The sequence below is a fragment of the Eurosta solidaginis genome, chromosome 4, assembly GCF_040869045.1.
Source record: "Eurosta solidaginis isolate ZX-2024a chromosome 4, ASM4086904v1, whole genome shotgun sequence".
NCBI lineage: Eukaryota > Metazoa > Arthropoda > Insecta > Diptera > Tephritidae > Eurosta > Eurosta solidaginis.
Window position 1 is genome coordinate 208,790,499 of NC_090322.1, and position 23,341 is coordinate 208,813,839.

General features: G+C 35.7%; 1 protein-coding gene across 18 annotated transcripts in view; it reads left to right on the top strand.

Moving 5' to 3' along the window:
• OtopLa (Otopetrin-like a) overlaps nt 1-23,341 on the top strand; it is a 239,965-nt gene that overhangs the window by 157,740 nt on the left and 58,884 nt on the right. The window contains exon 1 of one of the 18 annotated variants that reach the window (XM_067784681.1): nt 20,663-21,281. The exons of 16 other annotated variants lie outside the window; for them this stretch is intronic. The gene's annotated coding sequence lies outside the window, so the exon portion shown is untranslated. Of the gene's footprint in view, nt 1-20,662; nt 21,282-23,341 lie in introns of those variants that run through there. One more of the 18 variants, XM_067784682.1, reaches the window with a different exon arrangement.

Here is a 23,341-nt window from a genome sequence, read left to right on the forward strand (position 1 = left end):
TTTAATTTTTCCTACAAATTGGCCGGACGGGACCTACTTCCTTTATGCTGACTCCGAACGGGATCTGCAAGGCAGATGAGTTTTCACTGAGAGCTTTTCAAAGCAGAAATACACTCGGAGTGCTTGCCAAACACTGCCGAGGAGCGACCCCGCTTAGAAAAATTTTATTTTAATTGAAAACACTTGTTTCTGAGATTTTGATGTTGCTTTGCCTGTGGCGTGAACCGAGGATCGTCGGTGTGTGGTAGGCGGAGCACGCTACCATCACACCACTGCGGCCGCTATTACATAAAAGGTCTATTATATAATTTCCTACACAGATGTGATAGATTAGTATGTAGAACAAGCTGTGGCACGTCAGTACAATGTTAGGCCTCCGTCCACTTTTTTTTGTAACTGCAAGTTTAGACTTCTCTCGTTTGAAATGTAAGCCCAATTCTGACAACTCTTTTTCCCGAAGACCGGTAAAAACTAAAGTTTAAACCAAATATGGTTTGGTCATATATGTAGTACATAAAAGTTTCAGATTTGGGCTCAAAGTTTTAATCGTGTAGGTGCCAGCAGCTTCAAGGGCTTATAATATTGTACAACTGTCGAAAGCCCTGAACCGATCTACATATATGAAATTTGCAGGCTAGCGTCTCAACGAAAAACTTAACCTACGTTAAGTTTCGAATGGAGGGTAGTACTGTGTTCGCAGGAAAGATTATTTATTTCTCATACCTTCAAATCTACTTTTGTTCAGATTGTTCGAAGTATGGCCTATATAATAATATATGTGACATTTTCCGATGTATTGTGAAAGCAACACCTCTTTTTTTCTGTCGATGTACAATACTTGGTATCGTGGTCATCTGATTATTTGGAGAAATTGAAGTCGGAGTTGAAATAATGGTTAGAATGGAAGCATTTTCAGAAGTGAGAGACGGTGTGGTATGCTAGAGTGCATGGAAGATGAGAAAAAGTATTTCATTAAAAGGGAGAGGGAGAATGATAATGTGAAATGGTCTCAAGTGGCAACCGTGCAGCATATCCATTACCTGTGTTTGCTTTTTAATGCAATGCATACCCTAAACCGCGAATAGCTTAATTTCTTTAATTTGGATTTTCTTTTAGTTTTATTGAGATAACTCAACTCTTTATGCATGCAAATGTTAGTTTGTTTTTGGTGTATTTCTTAGGGTTTAAAGTAGTTAAAACTAAGAGGTTTGCTAATTTAAAAATATATTTGTATATACTGGGTATTGATAGCCTAAATATGAACAAATATCAATACCTTCTATAGTTTGATGCCTCTACTGAATATTCAAAATTTAATAACACAAATGGCACTTTAGAAAATATTTTTATAAAGAGAATGCTGCATATTAGCACCTTGGTTTCGGATATAAGTAGTGTATGTGAAGGACTATGAGTAATAGTCCTGTAGTTATCCAATTAAGGACTGTGTCAAACGATTAACAATGTTTTTTCAGGTACGTGCATATGCAACATTTGTAAATAGTTATCATTCAATATTCTTGGATTTTGAAATTTGTTTTATTTTGAAATCGGTGTTTTAAATCAAAATTAATCGAACTTTACAACTTACTCTTTTACAGCTTATTCTATTATACTCATTTCACACATAAGCTTTATGAAGCTATTCAGATTTAAAAAAAAATAAGCCTTTCAGACACAGAATCACTTGTTTCATAAACGAACACATGTTGATGACTTTAAAAAGGCTTAGTTTTTTATAAACCAAACAGTTGAATCAGAAAAAAATCCATTTACTCTTTGGCCAATAAATGCTACTTTGGACAAGGTAGGCAAGTGAAAAGTTAAGTCCTCTCTCGGCAAAATCATACTCAACAAGTCACTTATCGTACCAGTCCTGCTATGTCGTGCGGAAGCATAGTTCATGACAATATCAGATGAAGCGGATTATGGCGATAGCGAGTACCGAAGAAGATTTAACGATGAGCTGTACGAGCTCTATGCAGACATCAACATAGTCCAGTGAATTAAAACGCAGCGGATGCGCTGGCTAAGCCATGTTATGCGAGTGAAAGATGACGCTCCGGCCAAAAAAGTGTTTCTATCGTAACCCGCGTATGGAAGCAGAGGTAGAGGGTGGCCCCCACTCTGCTAGAAGGGCCAGGTGGAAAACGGTTTAAATTTCCTTTGGTGTGGCCAATTGGCGCCGGTTGGCAGAGAGAATAAGCGACTGGCACGACTTGTTTGACGCAAGGCCAGTATATCTTTTGCTGCAAGTCAAATTTTGGCATTTTTATACTCAGAGTGCTTTGCACACAGAGTATATTAACTTTGATTGGGTAACGGTTGGTTGTACAGTTATAAAGAGAGGCATAAAGAATCGAAATATATGTAGACTTCCATATATCAAAATCATTAGTATCGAAAAAAAATTTGATTGAGCCATATCCGGGCATCCGTTAACACGATAACTTGAGTAAATATTAATATAACTTCACCAAATTTGGTATACGAGCTTATCTAGACCCATAATAGACGGGTATTGAAAATGAGCGAAATCGGATGATAACCATGCCCACATGCTATATATATAACATTTTGGAAAACATAAATTATTATTTAGTAAATAATATACCTAGAATGTTGAAATTTGACGTGTGGACTTATATTGAGACTCTTGATAAATATTTGAAAACAAATTTTAAAATGGGCGTGGCACCGCCCACTTGTGATAAAATCAATTTTACAAATATTATTAATCATAAATCAAAAATCGTTAAACCTATCGTAACAAAATTCGGCAGAGAGGTTGCCTCTACTATAAGGAATGCTTTGAAGAAAAATTAACGAAATCGGTTAAGGACCACGCCCACTTTTATGCAAAAGATTTTTAAAAGGGTCGTGGACGAATAAAATAAGCTATATATTTGTAAAAAATAACTTTATATCAATGGTATTTCATTTCCCAAGTGTACTTATAACAGTAAAAAGGTAAAACCATCAAATTTTAAAAAATGGGCGTGGCATCGTCCCTTTTATGACTAAGCAATTTTATATGTTTCGTGAGCCATAACTCGAAGAAAAATCAATGGATCGTAATAAAATTTGGTACACAAATTTATCTTGTAACACGAAATATTTGTAGAAAAAATGGACGAGGTCGGTTAAAGGCCACGCCCACTTTTATATAAAAGATTTTTAAAAGGGTCGTAGACGAAAATAAGCTATATATTAGCAAAAAAGCTTTGTATCAATAGAATTTTAATCTCTAAATTGAATAATAATATTAAATTGGAAAACACAAAAATTTTTGAAAATGGGTGTGGCACCTCCTCTTATATGACTAAGATTTTCTATGTTTCGGGAGCCATAACTCGGAGAAAAATCAACGGATCTTAATAAAATTTGGTACACAAATTTTCCCTATAGCAGAAAATATTTCTAGTAAAAATGGACGGGATTTGTTAAAGACAACGGCAACTTAGCTAGAATAAGAATAGGATTAGAATAAGAAGCTAGACCTTAGCAAAAAATAGTTTCCAATCAATGATATTTCACTTATCAAGTTTTATTGTAAGAGGAAATGGGGAGAAATTTTTTTTAAACGAGCGAGGCCACGTGTTATTATCTTAAGTGAAATGTACAATTGAAGCCCACACTGAGTATATAATGTTCGGTTATACCCGAATTAAGATACCTTTACTTGTTTGTTTTGTTTTTGTTTTTTTGGTTTTTTAAAAATGTTGAAAATAAATTAATTTGCTTTTCAATCATTAAATTGGCAATAAAGGCCGAAATACATTTGGACTTTTTTTGTTCTGGCGCTTACGCTGCGTGAACAGAAGACCTCAAACACACACATCTTAAGTGCCTTGTTCCTTGTTCTCAGGTAATGTAACGGCAACGCCAAAGCAACACAAAAAGAATTCAAGAACTTACGTTTTCAGATGTGTTGTCAGTTGGTATTTGGGAAGTCTTCAAAGTTTTTTAAGGTATTTCCATTTAAAATTTTCTTTTGCTTAATTTGAAAATTATAATTGTTTGTGAATTTGCAAATTAGGTATTTTATTTTTCATCCTGACAAATATTCAAAATAGGACTCTTTCTTTTGTGTTCGTTGTGGCAGCGAAACTTTCAACGTACGTTACTTCAATGTGACACTAGCTGCAAAACGAAGCAACAGTCGAATGTGCTCGGGACTTAAGATCAAAAGACCAAGCACAGCTGGCTAGATTTTTGACTCTATAAGGCATTCAATAAAGCAGTAATTAAATAATCTTCATGTGAAAATAATTCTAACTTGGCCGTCTTACACAGAATCCAAACAAATATTTCTCAATAAAATTAAGCTAATTATATATAAGTATCTAACAGCACTGCTTATCTCATCGCTTGGGAAACGTCCGTGTTTCTGCTCGCTTCATCAATCAGCGATATATGAGGATAAAGTTAGGTTGTTGCCTTAGTGATGGTCGATAGTAAAGAGGATGTGTTACATAGTATATATGTACGTACAAGTTTCAAATTTATATATACATCGGGGCGGGTCGATCTAAAAATCGCTCATTGCTCTGTGAAAATCGTATTCTTAGGATCTTTGCCGAAGGAACCATACCTCGAAAACGAATTCTGATGTCCCACCTTTGAGTCGAACTTTTGGGTAGGGGAAATTTCAATTCTACCTGCTGTGTCTTGTGGTGGCTTAAAAAAAACAACACAAGCAATTTTACGACATGCAAATGCATCACAGTGATGCCTTGGTTTTAAAAGGGGGTTGTAAAAACGCTAATTTCTAATAATTTTTTTCAATTTCTTTTCTATTACTAAGTTAAATTCTTTTTTTCATTTACATATGTTCAGACTAAATAAATTTCTAAAGAGAAAAATATACTCCAAAAAGAAAAAACATAGACATTTCAAAGTGGGATTTTTCAAAATTTGCCCCTACGATCCAAAGGGGGGGGGGGGGGGGGCATCAGAATTCGTTTTAGAGGTATGGTTCCTTCGGCAAAGTTTCTTATTTTGATCCCTAGAATATGATTTTCACAGAGTAATGGGCGATTTTTTTGACTCCCCACAAATCGACCCGGCCTAATATGCATATATGCCTTATGGCGCAAATTGCACAGAGCACATAAATTTGAACTCGTTGCCAACTACTTGATTACCTACGGTGAGTAAGTATTAAATTTTCATTGCCAAAACGTGCTTCTATTCAAACTACCCTACATGCACATGTGATTAGAAATAAAATCCTTTTAAATGCAGTCAAAAGTGTCGCTTTAAATTATTGTATCTTAGGAGTCACGCCCACAAGACGTGCCTAAAATCGCATATCAAATGTATTTACTTTACAATTTACATTAGCTTTTGGTTAATCGTCGTTCGTAATAAATAGCCAAATATTGAATGGCACACCTTTATTCTTTACTTTTACCCTCCGTTTGTGTTTCGTTCAATAAAGCGAGACCTGCCACCAAATTTTGACTTTGTATTAAAGCATTTCACGTTTCCCTTTTATTACGATATTCATTCATACATTGTCCTTTGAAAGCACCCTTGTCCTTTGTTCTTAAAATTGTGTCGCCTGCATGTTCTTTGTCCTTTCTTCTTTACTGAATTCATACTTTGTTTTTATACTCAGCTGAGCAGAGCTCACAGAGTATATTAACTTTGTTCGGATAACGGTAATCCGTAACGGAATAAACTAATCGAGATAGAAATAGGATTCTATATATCAAAATGATCTGGGAGAAAAAAGAAATTTATTTAGCCATGTCCGTCCGTCATTCTGTCTATTCGTCCGTCCATAAACACGATAACTTAAGTAAATTTTGAGGTATCTTGATGAAATTTGGTATGTCGGTTGCTGGGCACTCATCTGAAAATGAACGAAATCGGACTATAAGCACGCCCACTTTTTTGATATCGAAAATTGCGAAAAACCCAAAAAGTGCGATAATTTATTACCAAAAACGGATAAAGCGATGAAGCTTGATAGGTGGATTGACCTTATGATGTATAATAGAAAATTAGTAAAATTTTGGACAATGGGCGTGGCACCGCCCACTTTTGAAAGAAGGTAATTTGAAAGTTTTGCAAGCCGTAATTTGGCAGTCGTTGAAGATATCATAATGAAATTTGGTAGGCACGTTACTCCTATTCCTATATGTGTGCTAAATAAAAATTAGCAAAATCGGATGACGAACACGCCCAAATTTTTAAGTCAAATTATAACAAAAAATTTAATATCTTTACAGTATATAAGTAAATTATGCCAACATTCAACTCCAGTAATGATATGGTGCAACAAAATACAAAAAAAAGAAAATTTCAAAATAAGCGAGGCTCCGCCCTTTTTATTTAATTTGTCTAGAATACTTTTGACGCCATAAGTCGAAAAAAATTTACCAATCCTTGTGAAATTTGGTGGGGTCATAGATTCTATGACGATAACTGTTTTCTTTCGGTTAAAGCCACGCCCAGTTTTTATGCACAGTCGAACGTCTGTCCTTCCGCTCGGCCGTTAACACGATAACTTGAGCAAAAATCCATGTATCTTTACTAAACTTAGTACACGTATTTATCTGAACTCACTTTATCTTGGTATAAAAAATGACCGAAATCCGACTATGACCACGCCCACTTTTTCGATATCGAAAGTTACGAAAAATTAAAAAAAAAATGCCATAACGCAATACCAAATATGAAAAAAGTGATGAAACATTGTAATTGGATTGGTTTATTGACGCAAAATATAACTTTAGAAAAAAATGGGTGTGACACCTACCATATTAAGTAGAATAAAATGAAAAAGTTCTGCAGGGCGAAATCAAAAGCGCTTGGAGTCTTGGCAGGAATACTGTTCGGGGTATTACATATATAAATAAATTAGCGGTACCCGACAGCTGATATTCAGGGTCACCCTGGTCCACATGTTGGTCGATATCTACAAAACGCCCTCACATATACAACTAAGGACCACTCTCTTTTAAAACCGTCATTAATACCTTTAATTCGATACCCTTATCATACAAACACATTCTAGAATCACCCCTGGTCCACCTTTATGGCAATATCTCGAAAAGGCGTCCACCTATATAACTTAAGCCCACTCTCTTTTAAAATACTCATTAACACCTTTCATTTGATTCCCATATTGTACACACACATGCCAGGGTTACCCTAGGTTCATTTTCCTACATGGTGATTTTCCCTTATTTTGTCTCCAAAGCTCTCAGCTGAGTATGCAATGTTCGGTTACACCCGAACTTAGCCTTCCTTACTTCTTTTGCTAAGGGTCGTCGCAGTCCCTCAAGTCTTTAGCTGTGAACTACACAATATATTTGTTAAGATAAATGTTCTTTGAATATGTATGTATGTATGTTTGTATAGCATTTATTTTCGCCGTGGTTGCAACATAATGTTGCGCGTGCCACAAATGTCACCCTTTCTTGCTTAGGATTAAGTATGTGGTGTGTATGTTTTGCTGCGAAACACCCACAATCAATTGACACGTCTTGTGGCTGCGATCGAAAATTAGCCCCGGCTACACATTCGTTTATCTCTACCGACTTTCTTTGGATAAGCACATCCTAAATGTATAACCCTGCAAAAAATGCGATTAGTCTAAGGTTAATACTGGACGATTAGCTTAGGAATATGCCAGTTGAATATAGGCAGTTCTGATCTCTCCATATTGGTTGGAGTGATCCCATTTGTTTGAGCATGTCCTATGGAGAGACGAATAGTTCCTGTTTATGCCTGAACGGGTAGTGTCGGACTGGTCCTATTTATATCCCTACGGGGACTGTCGGACAGATCCTTTTTGTACTATTCGACACTTCCTCTTTGTACCCCTTTGGGTACTATTTGACACGCCCTCTTTGTACCCTTACGGTTATTGTTAGACAGATCCTTTTTCTACTCTCCGTTATTCCCTTACGCGTACTCGTCGACGCGTCCTCTTTGTACCCCTGCGGGTATTGTCGGACAGATTCTCAACGTACCTCTACGGGCACTGTCAGAAATGTCTATTAGTTCTGATGGGTACTGTCGGACAAGTACTTTTTCTACTCGTACTGAAATTCTTACAGATTTTATAGTTTTTTAAACTCTAACACAATATTCTTAAATTTTTTTTCGTATTGGTGTTGTACAATAATATAAACAAAACAAATATTACGTTAATGGAACATATGGTCCTGGTATCTTAGGTTTGGTATAGAGCTTCTCATTTTTCATAAATAATTCTATTCAATCAAATTTAAACTTTTTATTTTATTTGTTTGGGTGTTGTTTCTTTTTTAATGTTTTTTGGCTACATAAATTCCAAACTGACTGATGCCAAATATACCCAAAAGGGAATAGAAGGGATCAATTATATCCCAATGTGGACAAAAGATATCAATCGCAGACGGCTCTCCTTAGGCATTAATCGCACGATTTTTTGCAGAACAGAACGAATATTCTCATAGGCTAGAGATTGTGTAAATTTTCAATTTGTGTGTGAGCGTTATCATTTGGGATTAAATTTCTCAAACGGGAAATGTTTACTTTATGAGGCCTCTTTTAAGGCCCCTATGATTAAAGATGATTAAGGCGCTGGATCTCAAATCATAGTCCACAGCGCGTTTCAAGGAACTATTGGTTTGTAGTCAGAGTTGTGGCAGATATAAATTCATCGATTGGATCCATAGAGAGTTCGTGCTAATTGTATGATTGTGATCCGATATGAGGCATTGTCACTACAGCCGCTACCAACGTGACTACCATGAGGGTAAATATTGGGAGTTGACTTTGCCGAATCTGGTTGGCTAAATCTGTGAGAGAGAAAGAAGAAATTCACTATGAATATTTTTAATGATGTGCTGGTCAGTTCGGTTCATTCAATGTTGGCGCATGGACTCATAGATAGAAAAAGTCGAGCATATGTGCTGTCTTAATATAGGCTTTTCTCCAGGTACACTTTGTGGAAAAGCGCAAGATCCTCTGAACTTGATTGTCACTTGGTGTAATGAGAATGGTCTATCTGCCAAAACGAGTGTTGTGTTCTTTAATAGGCGCAGTAAGTTCCACGCGTTCTTTCTAGATTAACTGGAGGCAATCACAATAAAGATGTCTTCCAACGTGAAGACCTTGAAGTAAACCTGGCTACTGTCGCTAGTAGCGAAGAAGATACAATAACAATAATGAGCTGTACGGACTTTATGGAGACGTTCTAAGCTGGCTGTGCCATATTATTCGAGTGACAGATGATGGCTCCGTGAATAATGGTATTTTTATCGAAACCCGCTTGCGGAAACAGAGGAAGAGAGTGGCTAACACTTTACTGGAAGGACAAACGATTTAAATTGGTTTGGTGTTACCAATTGGCGCCACTAATTGCAGCGAAGAAGCGACTGGGTTGACTTGCTGAACGGCCAAACCCGTTTAAATGGTTAAGCGCCAATTAAGTGAGTAATTAATCCGAGAAAGCAAACTACTGTGCACGTTCTATTTAAAGCAGACAACTTAAGGAGGATTAATTGAGCTTTTAATGGTTTGAGTAAAATGAGAGGTCTCCTACCTACATCTAATCGATCTTCAACTCTATGATTTTTGATATGGTGGAGCAGGCTATCAATCATTGGTGGTTGCATGTTGCGCTGCTAAAGTCGCCTATTCAAAAACTGTCTTTGGGCCACGAAAAACACTTTTCACATACTGGAGAGTATGCTTCAGTCTTCCAGATTGAATTGTTCAGGATTCCCAAGTTTATGGACTATGTTGAAGGAAATAAGAAGGATGATCAAAAATTATTCATCTGGTGTGACTGCCAAGCTGTAATAAAGACGTTAGCTAGATATCCGCTGCAAGTTGCCAAATGTAAGGCGCTTCTTATATTCTGGAAATGAGACATTCTGGGCGCAAACAATTGAAGCCATGAAAATTTGGCGAAATTTGAGATGCGCTTAATCTCAGAAATTTCAGTGAGGAGTCTGCTCTAATTGAACAGCCGGAATTGCAGACAACTTGAGGAATTACTGGTAGGTCACTTCACATTTTGTAAAGCCATGAATGTGATCAGGATTCAAAACGACCACACCTTCCCTTACTGCCTTAAGGAGGATGAGATGGCTGCGTTAATTCGGAATTAGTTCGATTCGCTGAATGCAAGCTTTGGTAGATTCCGTTCAGTGCTAGCATAAACGCTGTCAATTTGCATGTATGTATTTAAATTTGTTATTTTAATTATAATGATCCCTATCAGAGTGGTTTGGTTGGAGTTAGTTTGCTTTATTATTCTTGCGCGCGGTACACAACTATACAATGAGCCGTTACTGCAAGACTGAACCGGATGAAGATGGCTGTAAGGATTTCGGGATTCCACTGGCCACCTGAGGTTTGCTCGTCCACAGCTGGGCCTCGGTACAGCTCAGAAAACGTTGGGCGGACACTACCTCTTGCATGGTAGCAAGGTCTGCCGAAATAATTGGGTTCCCTAAGGCTCACCTATCAATGGTCGTTGGGGTTTTAACAGGGCACTGTTCCATGCAGTCCATCTCAATATACTGGAAACTTCATCCTGCTTCATCTGTATGGAGGATGATGAGGTAGAATTAGCAAATCACTTTATGCTTGATTGCCCAGCTTTTGCCATAACTAGGCGAAAGTATTTCGGTCGCGACTCATTTGGATCTCCCGAAGCTTTATCCAAGGTTGAGATGGGTATCATTCGGAACTTTATCGTTATCGTTTTGTTTATGTACATACAAGTCACTGATTAGTATTGGCTTAGATATGATAGTATCCCTTAGTGTTGGTAATATTCGACACAATATTTATTAAAAATTCGCTCAGTGTTATATCAAACCTCCTTAAAGACTTCTATAGTTTATTAAATACAGTCAGCAAGTTGGCCAAAACAAGCCACAGACAACTCAAGGGTGAGTGCGTTGTTGATGCTGACAGAAAAAAAATCAATTTTCACAGCAACAGACATACATAGATACACAGTCACCAACGGAACATGGCCTAAAGCTAAATTGACTGCTTGTTGCTAATATTATAGGCCATTGTCATTGTTGTTGTTATGGATGGTAATGATGAGTATGCAGTTGAAACGGTCTGAACCAACTGTTTTTGCGTTGCGCACATGCGAGTTCTTGTTATTGTTTATTCATCTGGTGTGAATTTTCGATTGCGTTGCCAATTGAAATGAAAATCAACCCTTAGAAAATATGAAAAAAAGTTGTTAACTTGGAAATGTAGCATACAAAAGGGAGCGGAAAGAAGTAGGTTCATATTATAAGTACAACTTTTATTCGATTTCTACTACGACGCAACAAGGTGAAAAAATAAAATAAATAAAAATATCAAAATAGATCAACAACATTGTGCAGTCATCCCCAAGGTATGACACAGTCATGTGTTGAATGCTTCATCATACCTTTAGCGGGCGCCACAAGCAAGTGCTCGCTCTGTGGCATGTCACATTAGACGTACTTAGGTCAATTTATTTGCGTCGTATAATCTGTGCTGACTTTTGTGAATGCCATAGCTGCTATTTTTGTTGTCATTGAAAAACGCGCACAAGGAAACTTCAGACGAACAACAATAGCAACAAAAAATACAGCGACATTACGCTGCTGCAGCGTTTAAACAGAGTGGCCACTCAAACGGCTGTTGGAACAATTGCGCCATGTGAAAATACATAAATATTTATAATAAGTAAATATGTATGTGAGCGTGAAGGCAAAATAAAAATCTAAAAAAAAAAAACGACGTTGAAGAGCTAGCGAAAACTCTAACCAAAACAAGTTGAAGAAAATTAAATGGGATCGAGAAGGGCGAAGAAATACGATGTAAACAAAACTTACTACATATAAAAATATAAAAACATAAATATTGGTATATTGCAGAGAGTGTACATGTGTATGGCACGAGTGAAAATTCACTGCAGGAAAACGTCAAAGTAGTTTTAAATACGACTGGTTTACAACTAAATTTTTCTCACTAATATCGAACTAGACCGATAAAGTTCAGACTTCCACCTAACATTCATCCGCTAAAATTATTTTCACTTACTTTTACTGAACTAGCTAGGAATATTTATTTTTGGAACTGATGTAATAGAGAGGTTTTCGACAGTTGATTCTTCACACGAAGACTTAAACAACATCACTTCATTTATATCTTCACTTCTTAACTTTTAAACAAGATCTCACGATATGTTTTTTTGCGGTAAAAGCAAAAAATTTGATTTCCTGATATAATCAACTTATTTTAGAGTTAAGACAGTCCCTCTTATGCTATCCATTTTCCATGATGATTTCTAATAGATAAAAGGATTATAAGTAGGCTTAGCTTTTGTGTATACAAATTAAATTGATACAAAGCGAAAAACCGCGCCCAACGTGGGACACACTTGTGTGGCTTTGATCACTAACTGCGGTTTCTAACTGTTAAATTTGTTGATTGATTGAAATAACATGGGAAAACAAGAGAGTGCAAAATATCGATATGGTACAAATTTTAGGTATTGCGCAACATATATTGTGTAACAGATAATTTGGAATGAAAAGAACTTCGCACAGAAAATATGATTCCAATATCGCAAATTTTTCACACAAAAATAATAATAACAATATTTATAATACAATTACAATCACTACAAATTTGAAGCGATATACCTCGGAAGAACTGCTTGGCATCGGTTATAGCAGGGGAATCTTTTTTCTAAAACACTTTTCATGGCGTATATACACTCGAAGGGCAATCGAAATAGCCTGAGAGCCGGGTGATCCAATTTCAAAAAAATATTTATTTCGATGTTAAGTATTTATGTGTTTCGTAATTTGAAACACGGATCTTCAGTTAGTCAAAAACACTTATTGAAACTGTCTATACCTGCAAATTCACGCATGCAGTTTTATGGTTTATTATTCTCTTTGCCTTCAGACCAAATAGTACTTTTTCTGTAAAGATCAAGTAATTTAGTTAGGAATGCTGGCTAGTTTTAATAATATTTTTTACACGACCACGTTCCAGAAATAAGAACTAACAGATTTTTATGGAATGCGCTGATGGATCTTTGGTTTTTCCAATCAGAAACATTTCTATCTCCAAACTCTAAAAAACGTTCAAATGACAAAAAAATTTAAAAGACATCGATGGCAGCCTTTTTCCTCTAAACCAATTCGATAAAAAACATGGATACTTTCCCCATAAAGAAAAATATCGGTTAATCGATCTATTGCTATCCCCTGCATTCAGACGTAACAGATCTTTCGAATAATATGGTGTGTTCAGAGTAATCCATCTGAAAATTAATCACTCAAGTTAAATAAGCGAAAGACCGCGGGTTTGAATCGAGCTCAGGGCCTAACAATAATTATTTTATCTTATTATCGTTATGATAAATTTTTGCTAGAAACAGAGAAAGTTAAACTAAATTGAAGCGAGTTCATGAGGTGTGATCTCGTGGGATTAATTGTGTTTTGTAATTTATTGGGGTGGCTATTATTCAACGGCGAAATATATCAAAAAATACCAAGTCCAAATATTGGTGGATAACATGAAACAGAGGCACGACTGGATTAAGGACTACAAAAAAATGGTTGAATGGATGGTGTGGATATGTAATAAACATAAATAGTAACAAAGAAGAAGTAACTGTATATAGTAACTGTTTGGATTTATTTAATGAAAGTTTCCAACGCAACTTTGAAAATAGAAAATAACTTTATTTCAATGTTTTGAAAATAGATATTTCATCTTGTTCTTGTGTAACCATATTAAAAATATCAGATTTTATATAGAAAAGCAACAGCTGTCTGCCTTGCTGGCATGCATTTTAAACCAGTTACGAAGTAGTCAACAGCTATTTGTTTTGATCGTAGGGTGAAAAATTAAAAATAAAAAGCAATTGCAAGAATACCCACATGCTCACATACATAGTTACACATTACTTACATACTAGCATCGATATAAATAAGTACTTCATACTTTGAGATATTCACCACACTTAACTACAGCGAACACCAGCAAAATAGCTTCATTTGCTCAGAAATGAAATTCGTTTTCCTCATTATTATTGGGCGCCTTCTGGCAGATGTTTCCCCGTTTCTCGTATTACACTTTCAGTTACCTTGTATGAAAATAATTTATTTATGCTTTTATCTGGGTTTCTGCAGCAGCCATTAAAGTTTTATTGACAAACGAAGCTAGAAATAGTGATATCTATCTGTTGATTCCATTTCTCACGCTTTAGAACAAGGATGCTCGTCCAATGTCTTTTTTTGGCTCCGAATGACTCCCAGCAACATCATTTTGGCTCAGAATGGCTCCGAAAAACAGTTTAATCGAATTTTGGTAAAAGTACACGGAAAAATGTGGATGCCTTGAAATTCAAAGGAATTAAAAATTTTTGTCACACAAGGAAGACAATCGATAGATATTCACTTTGGCTCCGGAGCCAGTACAGAAAATTGATTTCGGTAGAAAAACACGCAATATGATGCTTTAAAAATCAAACGAATTTCTTGTCGCAACTTAGGAGAAATCTATCAACATTCATTCACTGCTATTCAGCCTGCAATTTAGTTGTATTTCTTTGCGCTTTCGTTCGAACTATTTGTTTTCATTCCAAGAAGACATCGTTGTACTTTTTTTGCAATTTTTATAAAAATTAAATGTTTGCAATTTCGAGAAGGCAGTTGTAATTTTATTGATATTGATGTCTCGTGACTCCGTTATTCAAATTCTTCGAGCAGCCTTGCTTTAGAATCTGAATTTACAGTCTTAATTTCGAGAGGGAGAGTCCTATAAACAAATTCTGAGATTGGGAAATTTTTAAGAGTTCGCTGACACAGATAGGGTGTTTTGAAATTTGCTTTTGAGTTGAGTTTAATAAAATAAAACTTAAAAAAGCAAAAAACTATTTCCAAGATCAACGAATAAGTTCATTCACTACAAGGTATGGGCTATTTTAGCAATACGGAAACAATAAACTACTACCTCCCGATGATCGGTACTTTCCGAGCCCGTATTTTGAATGTTTTTAGTGATAGCATACGACTACAGAGAAAGCTTAAGATTAGAGAGCACGAATTCCCTAAAAACTTACCTTATTGGAACACTCTTCCATCTTTCTAATGCAATTAACTTTCCGACTGTTGGGATACGGTATTTTTTACGCCAAATATAGACAATGCTACAGATGATGTTTGGCCGAATATTTGATTTTTGCTAAGAAGTTTCCCATTTAAGAAATTTACTCAGTGTATACCTTCTCCGATTAAGACAGACAGCAGTTTTTATAAGCAAGAAATAGCAATAATTGTACCGGATTTATATCCTGGAAAGGACCATCAATATCCATAACAATACCCAAAATCTTCTATAGCTAAATGAAGAAGTAAGTTTGTGTATATATCCATTTACTCACCACAAGGCTATAAACGTAATTTTCCCTACAGGATAGCTTCCTACGTTACTATGGTGAAGAGCGAATTCGTCGTGAATCTCTCATAAAGCCTTTACTTCCTTACTTATACTCATAACTTCGCAACAACGTTTCTGCAAACTTAGAAAAAAAAAGGTTATCTCTCTTCGTACGGTCGTACGATCCTAGGTGTGTGTGCATTTTAATTTCTTTGTTGTTGTCAGTACTCATGCTCTGCATATGAAATTCTATTATCACAATCCTCCAAGGCTTATGAACTGTATTTTTTCTTCACACTCCTAAAGCTTTCTTTTCCGCATTGTAAATAGTAATAAAGTTTTTCTTATGTTTAATTTATGTTCATACATACGTACAAATGTTTGTATGTATATATAAAACTCCACGCAAAAAGAAAGTTTAGTTAGGATTTTACTCAAGGAATATGATATTAAACTTCAATCAAATCTCTGAATCAATGCACCAAATGTTGGACTAAATTAATACATATGAATAAGCCTTTTCTGCTTGGGATAGGACTAAGTTAGGTTAGGTTAGGTTGAATTGGCCGGTCAATAAAGACCTCACATAGACTGGATGTGTCCATAGTGTTACCAGAATTTGTTTGACGACCAAACGGAGGAACCCCAATCAGGTGCCAGGACATATGTCAGGGATAGGTCTAACAGTCTAAATAAATTTATTATTGCTTAAGACAAAGTTCCTCAGTAACATCCATAAAAAGACGTCGGACCTCTATGCTATGAACTGCCCAGACCCCCCGTTTATAAACTCAAATACACTGAAATCTCAACTCAACTCAACTCGATATGGAGACAGCAATGGTTTAAACACTTACTTAGCCAGAATCGACTCCGACATACATGATGTATGTCCTGCTTGTAACGTGTCCCCACATGACATCAACCATATCTTCAACTGCAATTGGAACAAAGGTCTCCAAAACCCCTTTTCTCTCTTTGGTCCACCCCTACTGAAACTGTAAGTTTCCTCAGACTCCCGTTACAGGATGTTGATGACAATTTGTTAGTGGTCGCAGTTATTGGATGGAACGAATCACTGCTTTGATAAAGGCCTACATTCTATAAATGCGGAGAGCAATAACGAAAGGCATTAACCCAAGGATGGAATATACATATTGTAACGAATTTAATGCAATTCCGCTTATTTTACACCTCCTACTAACGTTCGTATCGCTAAACTGTTGAATAAATAACTCTAATATTCAATAACAAAGGCGGCTCCGCCTACCACACAGTATGCCCTGGGTTCAAACCCCAGGCAAATCAACATCAAAATTTTAGAAATAAGGTTTTTCAATTAGAAGAAAATTGTTCTACGCGGGCCGCCCCTCGGCAGTGTTTTGGCAAGCGCTCCAGGTGTATTTCTGCCATGAAAAGCTCTCAGTGAAAACTCATCTGCCTTGCAGATGCCGTTCGGAGTCGGCATAAAACATGTAGGTCCCGTCCGGCCAATTTGTAGGGAAAAGCAAGAGGAGCACGGCGCAAGTTGGAAGAGAAGCTCGGCCTTAGATCTCTTCGGAGGTTATCGCGCCTTACATTTACTTTTTTTTTATTCAATAATGCAAAAGGGCCTTAATTAAAGTACTTCACAATAACACTGATACTTCACAGCCAATAGCTTGTTTAAATCAAACTGATTACTGCTTAATCAGCTTTAACTCCTTTTATACTCTGTGATGTCTCGTTTGCATACTTTTAGGCGTTTCTTCTTCTAGAATTTACTACTTGTTTACCAGCTATAAACTCACCAGCTACAGATGCACGTTTATAGCTTCTCATATGTGCGTGTATATGTGAGTGATACTTACACAACTGATTGCCTACTTTTGTGAGCATCTCTCCGCTGCTGGAATATACATATGTGTAGACATAATGATTGATTTGTTTATGTACATAAAAGTCACCGCTTAGTGTTGGCTTAGAGATGATAGTATCCCTTAGTGTTGCTAATATTCGTCACAATATATAAGAAAAAGATCCATATATTGCAGAGTTAGTAGCATGAAACTGATTATATCTAGATTAACCAGTCCAGTTTGTTCCATGATCATTTAGAGGTATCGGCAAGATATATTTATATTTCGAGACAAAAAGTGAAGGAAGACCTTTTGATGTTTGAAACAATTATTATACGTGTCATGTTGAAATTCTGTTCTGATCCTGAAGCGATTATATTCATTGTCTAAAATACCTCTTCTTTTACGATCACTCTATTGATAGTACAACAACTAAGACCGATATCTGGACAAAATAAGTGAACTTGCTTTAGCAACCAAATCATGTAACACTTTGCTATTAGAAATGCATTTCCGTTGTAACGATATTTGACAACACCATCAATATACCATCATAAATGGTACGTACAAATGAATACGAACACAGAATAATGTCCTACTTTCCAGTGCAACATACAATTAAAAATAACAAAAATCATATCACAAAAACTACGTGTGAATATAAGTACATATGTACTATATGACGATTCACATACATAAAAAATCCAAAACTTAAAAAAGAACAAATCAAACTAGCAAATGTCAGAAGAAAAGTCAACAGCGAACAAAACAAAAACAATCAAATTACCCCTCTTTGAAAGCACAAAGAATAACATGAAAGAGACGGTAATATTACTAAAAGAAAACAAATATAACTATCTCACATAAGAATTTTCCTAGTGAGAAAAACTCTCTCGAAACACACACATACACACGTGTGCGAGTAAAAATGTGATATGTATAGAAAAGGTGTAATAAGGAAAATTCATTCATACTGCGTCGAAGCGTGCCATGCATGAGTCCAGAGCGGACTCACATCCTGGCTGGACCACAGGCTATACATACGCACATCCACATGCGCATATATTTATGTACATACACTCATATCAGCATGCACGTGTACATTGATAAGCACGAGAGATGTACTCATTAACGTAGTAAGCGCATGACGCCCAGTCAATGAATATGGCTAAGGTGCCACATCGCATATTTTTTTGGAACCAAAATTTGTTATAACTAAAGGCAAAATCTAGAAAAGTATGGCCAGAAATTTCAAGCGTTGACATATTTCTATTTAAAAACTGATGTGGCAAGTGGCCGCCAAGGTAAAATGTTAAATATGTTGTCTCCCATAGTAAAGGTCTGAATTTCAATTCCCGGAAGGGGTAGCTTAAAGCTAGTATGTGGGGATTTTATTGCTGTTACTTCTTCTCCAGCTAGTTTTTCGGAAGTTGAGTATTGAACTCGAAATCCCCAACAATCATACTTTATACTAGTGTAAAGACAGATGCCTACCATAGCATTGGACCTGGGTTCAAGACGGAACTTCATGGTATCACAACGAAACTTCATGCTGCCAAGTGAGCTTCCCCTAGCAGGGCAGCTGCCACCTAACCTATCATAACCTTTCCCTCGGCGTGTAGTTGTGTCATTAAGAGGTTTTTTTGATGAAATGCATGTGCTTATAACTAGATCCCGTTAGCTGTTGGCATAAAATATCTGTGGTCGCAAGTATTAACAGCCTGTATCTAGAATGACGCCATAGAAAAGGTTGGATAAAACGCTTCAAGTCTCGAATATAAAAGTCAAATATACACGGATATAAGTCAAAATCAATAGTGTAAATATAGACCGTTATACATTTTCAAAATCTTAAATCGTTAGTTTACTTTATGTAGTAGGTATAAAATGCTAACAAAAATGAATTTTGCTAGGCATCATATGTCAACTAAAGCGATTATAACTTGTGACATATGTAGGCCCTGTCCCGCCTATTAACAGAATAATTTGAGGAGGAACGCCTCGCATTTTTTCTTTTAACAATTATCTATACTCGGCCCCTTTAGTGATTAACTGGTTTGCTTAATTTCTGCTTGAAACACATTGCAATACGACGGAAGTTTAAATGACGTAGAAATTTCTATATCTACTAGGTCATTTTTATGAGTTCATCTTATTCAGATTTAACCTAAGACCTAAAACCACATTCATAGATTCTTCAAACGTTGTGTCCATTGTTTCATTCATAACTGTAGATAATTCGTGTCTCTTCTCGCCACATCGCTAGCGATCGCCAAAATCTAATACGAATTTGGATTGAGTTTTGTTTTAAATATAACTTAAGGCGGAACCAATTTCTACTTGTCGATTTTAAAAGTTTGTTAAAATGAGAATCATCTATGCATCTTTAAAAAATTAAGTCGTTAAATTTCGATTTAATGTAATAACTGCGTACAGAGAGCACTGATTTTAAACGGTATTTTACATTTTATAATTTAACAATGTCGAATCGTTAATTTCGATTTAAGAAGCAATCTATAATAAGGGCGTGGAAAATTGCCAAAATATTGTGACGAAGGGATACTATCGTCTCTAAGCCGATACCAAGAAGTCATTGGTATCTACATAAACAAATGAATCAGTTTGATTTAAGCACGCTATCAGTTGCGAAGTATAAGTGTTATTGTGAAGTAATAAAGACCATTTTGCATTATTGAATATTGGAGTTATTTATTCAACAGTTTAGCGATACGAACGTTAGTAATAGGTTGCAAATAAGCGGAGTCTCCCTAAATTCGTTACAATATGTTAAAAGATCATGAAATTGTAGTTTTCACAGCTTAAAATCTTCAACGAATTACTAGATTGAAATATTTCTTGCTTGTAATCAAACTTTGAGATATTCGCTTTCGCTCTGCTATAAAAAAAATGGTTGTTTTCTCTCTAATAAAATTGTTTAAGCAAAAATAATATGTTTCAAAAAACCAGCAGCGAAACCTTTCCGAAACAGCCGCATAGACACCCAGAGGGTGTTCCTATTAGATATTTTTCAGAAGCTGATCAAATAGAAAAAATCACATTTAGTATGCTACTACATACATCGATAGCTCCTATCCCATATTTGAAGACAACAACAGGGCTACAAAGAACTCAGGATTAAAATATAAAGCTTCACAGAACCAATTTTTAAAGATAATTTTTCGTCTGTCATAAAATAAATAAAAAAAATAAATGTAAGGCGCGATAACCTCCGAAGAGATCTAAGGCCGAGCTTCTCTTCCAATTTGCGTCGTGCTCCTCTTGATTTTCCCTACAAATTGGCCGGACGGGGCCTACATGTTTTATGCCGACTCCGAACGGCATCTGCAAGGCAGATGAGTTTTCACTGAGAGCTTTTCATGGCAGAAATACACCCGGAGCGCTTGCCAAACACTGCCGTGGGGCGACCCCGCTTAGAAAAATTTTCTTCTAATTGAAAACCCTTATTTTAAAAATTTTGATGTTGCTTTGCCCGGGAAGCGAACCCAGGGCATACGGTGTGATAGGCGGAGCACGCTACCATCACACCACGGTGACCGCCATCTGTCATAAGAAGTTTAAAAAAGATCCTCACAATCTTAGCTTCTAATTTAAATTCTTTTCTTTCTCTTATACAGTATAGACGTTTACCAGAGTTTCAAAAAAAAATTTTTTTTACGTTTATGTCCTTTTTCAAAACCAAACTTAACACAGTTGTAGTCCACTTCATGAAAAAAAAGGAAAAAATCAGAGTAAAGAAAACGGTCCATTTCTTGTAAAGATTTATCAACATGGCAACCGCGACTGTTGCCATTATACTACTCGATACTGAAACTGAATTTCTTGCTGAGTTTGAATTAAAGGCTATGTTCGAGTCTGTGTTCGCATACAAAAACAGCATCCGTGTCGTATAAACATATAGACAGCACCGACAAAACTCCTCATCAGCTCTGGCGGCCGAGCTGATAGCATTCGTATTCAGTTGTAGCTGGATAGGATATCGTCGCAGGCGAATGTGATTGCCATTTACGGATTGTGAAAGTATGTGAAAAATTTTCCTAAAGAAAATTTTTAGTGAAAAATTAAATTTTTACAAGAAATGTGAAATGAGCTGGATTCTTGCAATAAATATTTTTTTTAATTAAGTGAATTTACAGCAAATTGTGCAGTTTTAACAGAATATTAAAAAAAAAAAGAGCCAAAAAGTCAAGATGAATATGAATACATATACATGCACATATACACACTGATGTATATATATATATATATATTTTTGCAAATTTCTAAATGTGTGCACTTATCTACTGATTAAAAAAATTTTAAAAATATTATTTTAAAACAATTTATTACCAAGATATATTACCAAAAATATAAAGCAAACACAAACACCTTGTCACAGCAATAACAATTTGTTTTTTAATATTTACATGAATTACAAATAGTAAAGAAACTGCGCTTCAAATGCTTCAAAATACTTTCTGCATAAAAGTTTGTGCTGTGAATAAAAAGTAATTTTAAAATAAATTTTTCACATTTTAAGTAGTAGAAAGTATACCATAATTTTCAGCACGAAAATTTCAAGTCATTTTGTATACACACACAAACATACTCGTTTATTCAAAAAAAAGAAAAAAATTATCATCTAAAATCTCATTCAATGAAACGCTCGTATACACAAAACACTTCACTGTTGCTAATTATTTGAGAAAAATCTTATTTTGAGCAGCAGTCCTGCTGACCCGATGTACCCGCAATACAGCCTGACACACACCCCTACACTCATACACAGGCAATCAAGAGTACATATCTTAATGTGCTCTCTTATAGACAATATCTGCTTCAAGAGTTCGTTCTTTTATTATAACGCCAAGAAGATTTTGAACAAAAATTAAAATTGTTACATATAAAAAAAAAAAAAAAAATAATAAAAAACTAAAACCAATCGCAAACAAAATATCTCTTTTCTCACATACACACCCTTTTTGGTTTGTAAATATTTCCAATAAACTAGCTCTTACACGCCAATCACTATTCGACGGCCTCTAAAGTATTTTAATCAGCTCTTTAAACTGCTTTGTGTTACATGCTTTTAGGCGACTCAACTTGTGACTTACATACTTTTAGGCGATTTAGCTTATTTACTTAAAGTTTATACGTTGTTGTTGTTTGTTCGTGCACATACACACATTTTCATATACAAAATTTAGATTCGTTTTGCTTGAGTGGCTCAGTTCCGTTTTTATTGTAGTACAGTTTATATCATATAGACACATACCCTTCAGGGAAGTCAGTAACTAGTGATACAAATGTCTGGTTCGGAACTAAACCTAAAGTGCCAAATAAGTACTAGTTCGTTAGTAGCTAGATTGTCTCCTTTTATAAGATCAACAGTTTGAATTTTTATATTTCATATTTAATACTTATTTGAGAAATATGCACCACACTTTCCCAAAAGTTCCGAACTAGCGAAAAAGGGAATAATATCGTACTAAAAGCAATACGAAGAATTTCTGCCCGATACGGAGCCAACGAAATAGTACAAAGAAAAGAACTAGACCTTAGCTGTAAATTTTTATACTACCTCGGAACTATCAAAAGAGTGCCAACAAAGAACTCGTTCTAAAGTGAAAATGTTTATCTAGTTCAGAACTAGTTACACTATGTTCAAATCTTCACACGCAGATCATGCATACACAAAAACACACCGAGGACCGTATATACTCCAAAGAACTTCTCTCTAGAGTACTGAAGGACTATCCTCCATATTCTTTTGAAACCGCCGATAGCTCTAATAAAAGCAGTGAGACATGTGCGACGAGAAACTTTTTCTTGCCTGGTTTTTGTTCATCTACAGATAACTTATCTTTTCAATTTTCTCCTCTAGAATTCAATACCATATTGATGAAGATCTTAACAGTCGTCATAAGTAACGCTGCTGCCAAGACAACGATTCTTTTTTTGATGGCAGTAAGTATTTGAATATTTCCGCATTAAACGCAAGACAGACAGGAGAAGGCAGAACTTTGCCTCTTTTCCTGTGAGATTCTACCATTACTTATGGTTTTAAAGAGATTAAACAGCTGATATTCGCCTTACCAGAA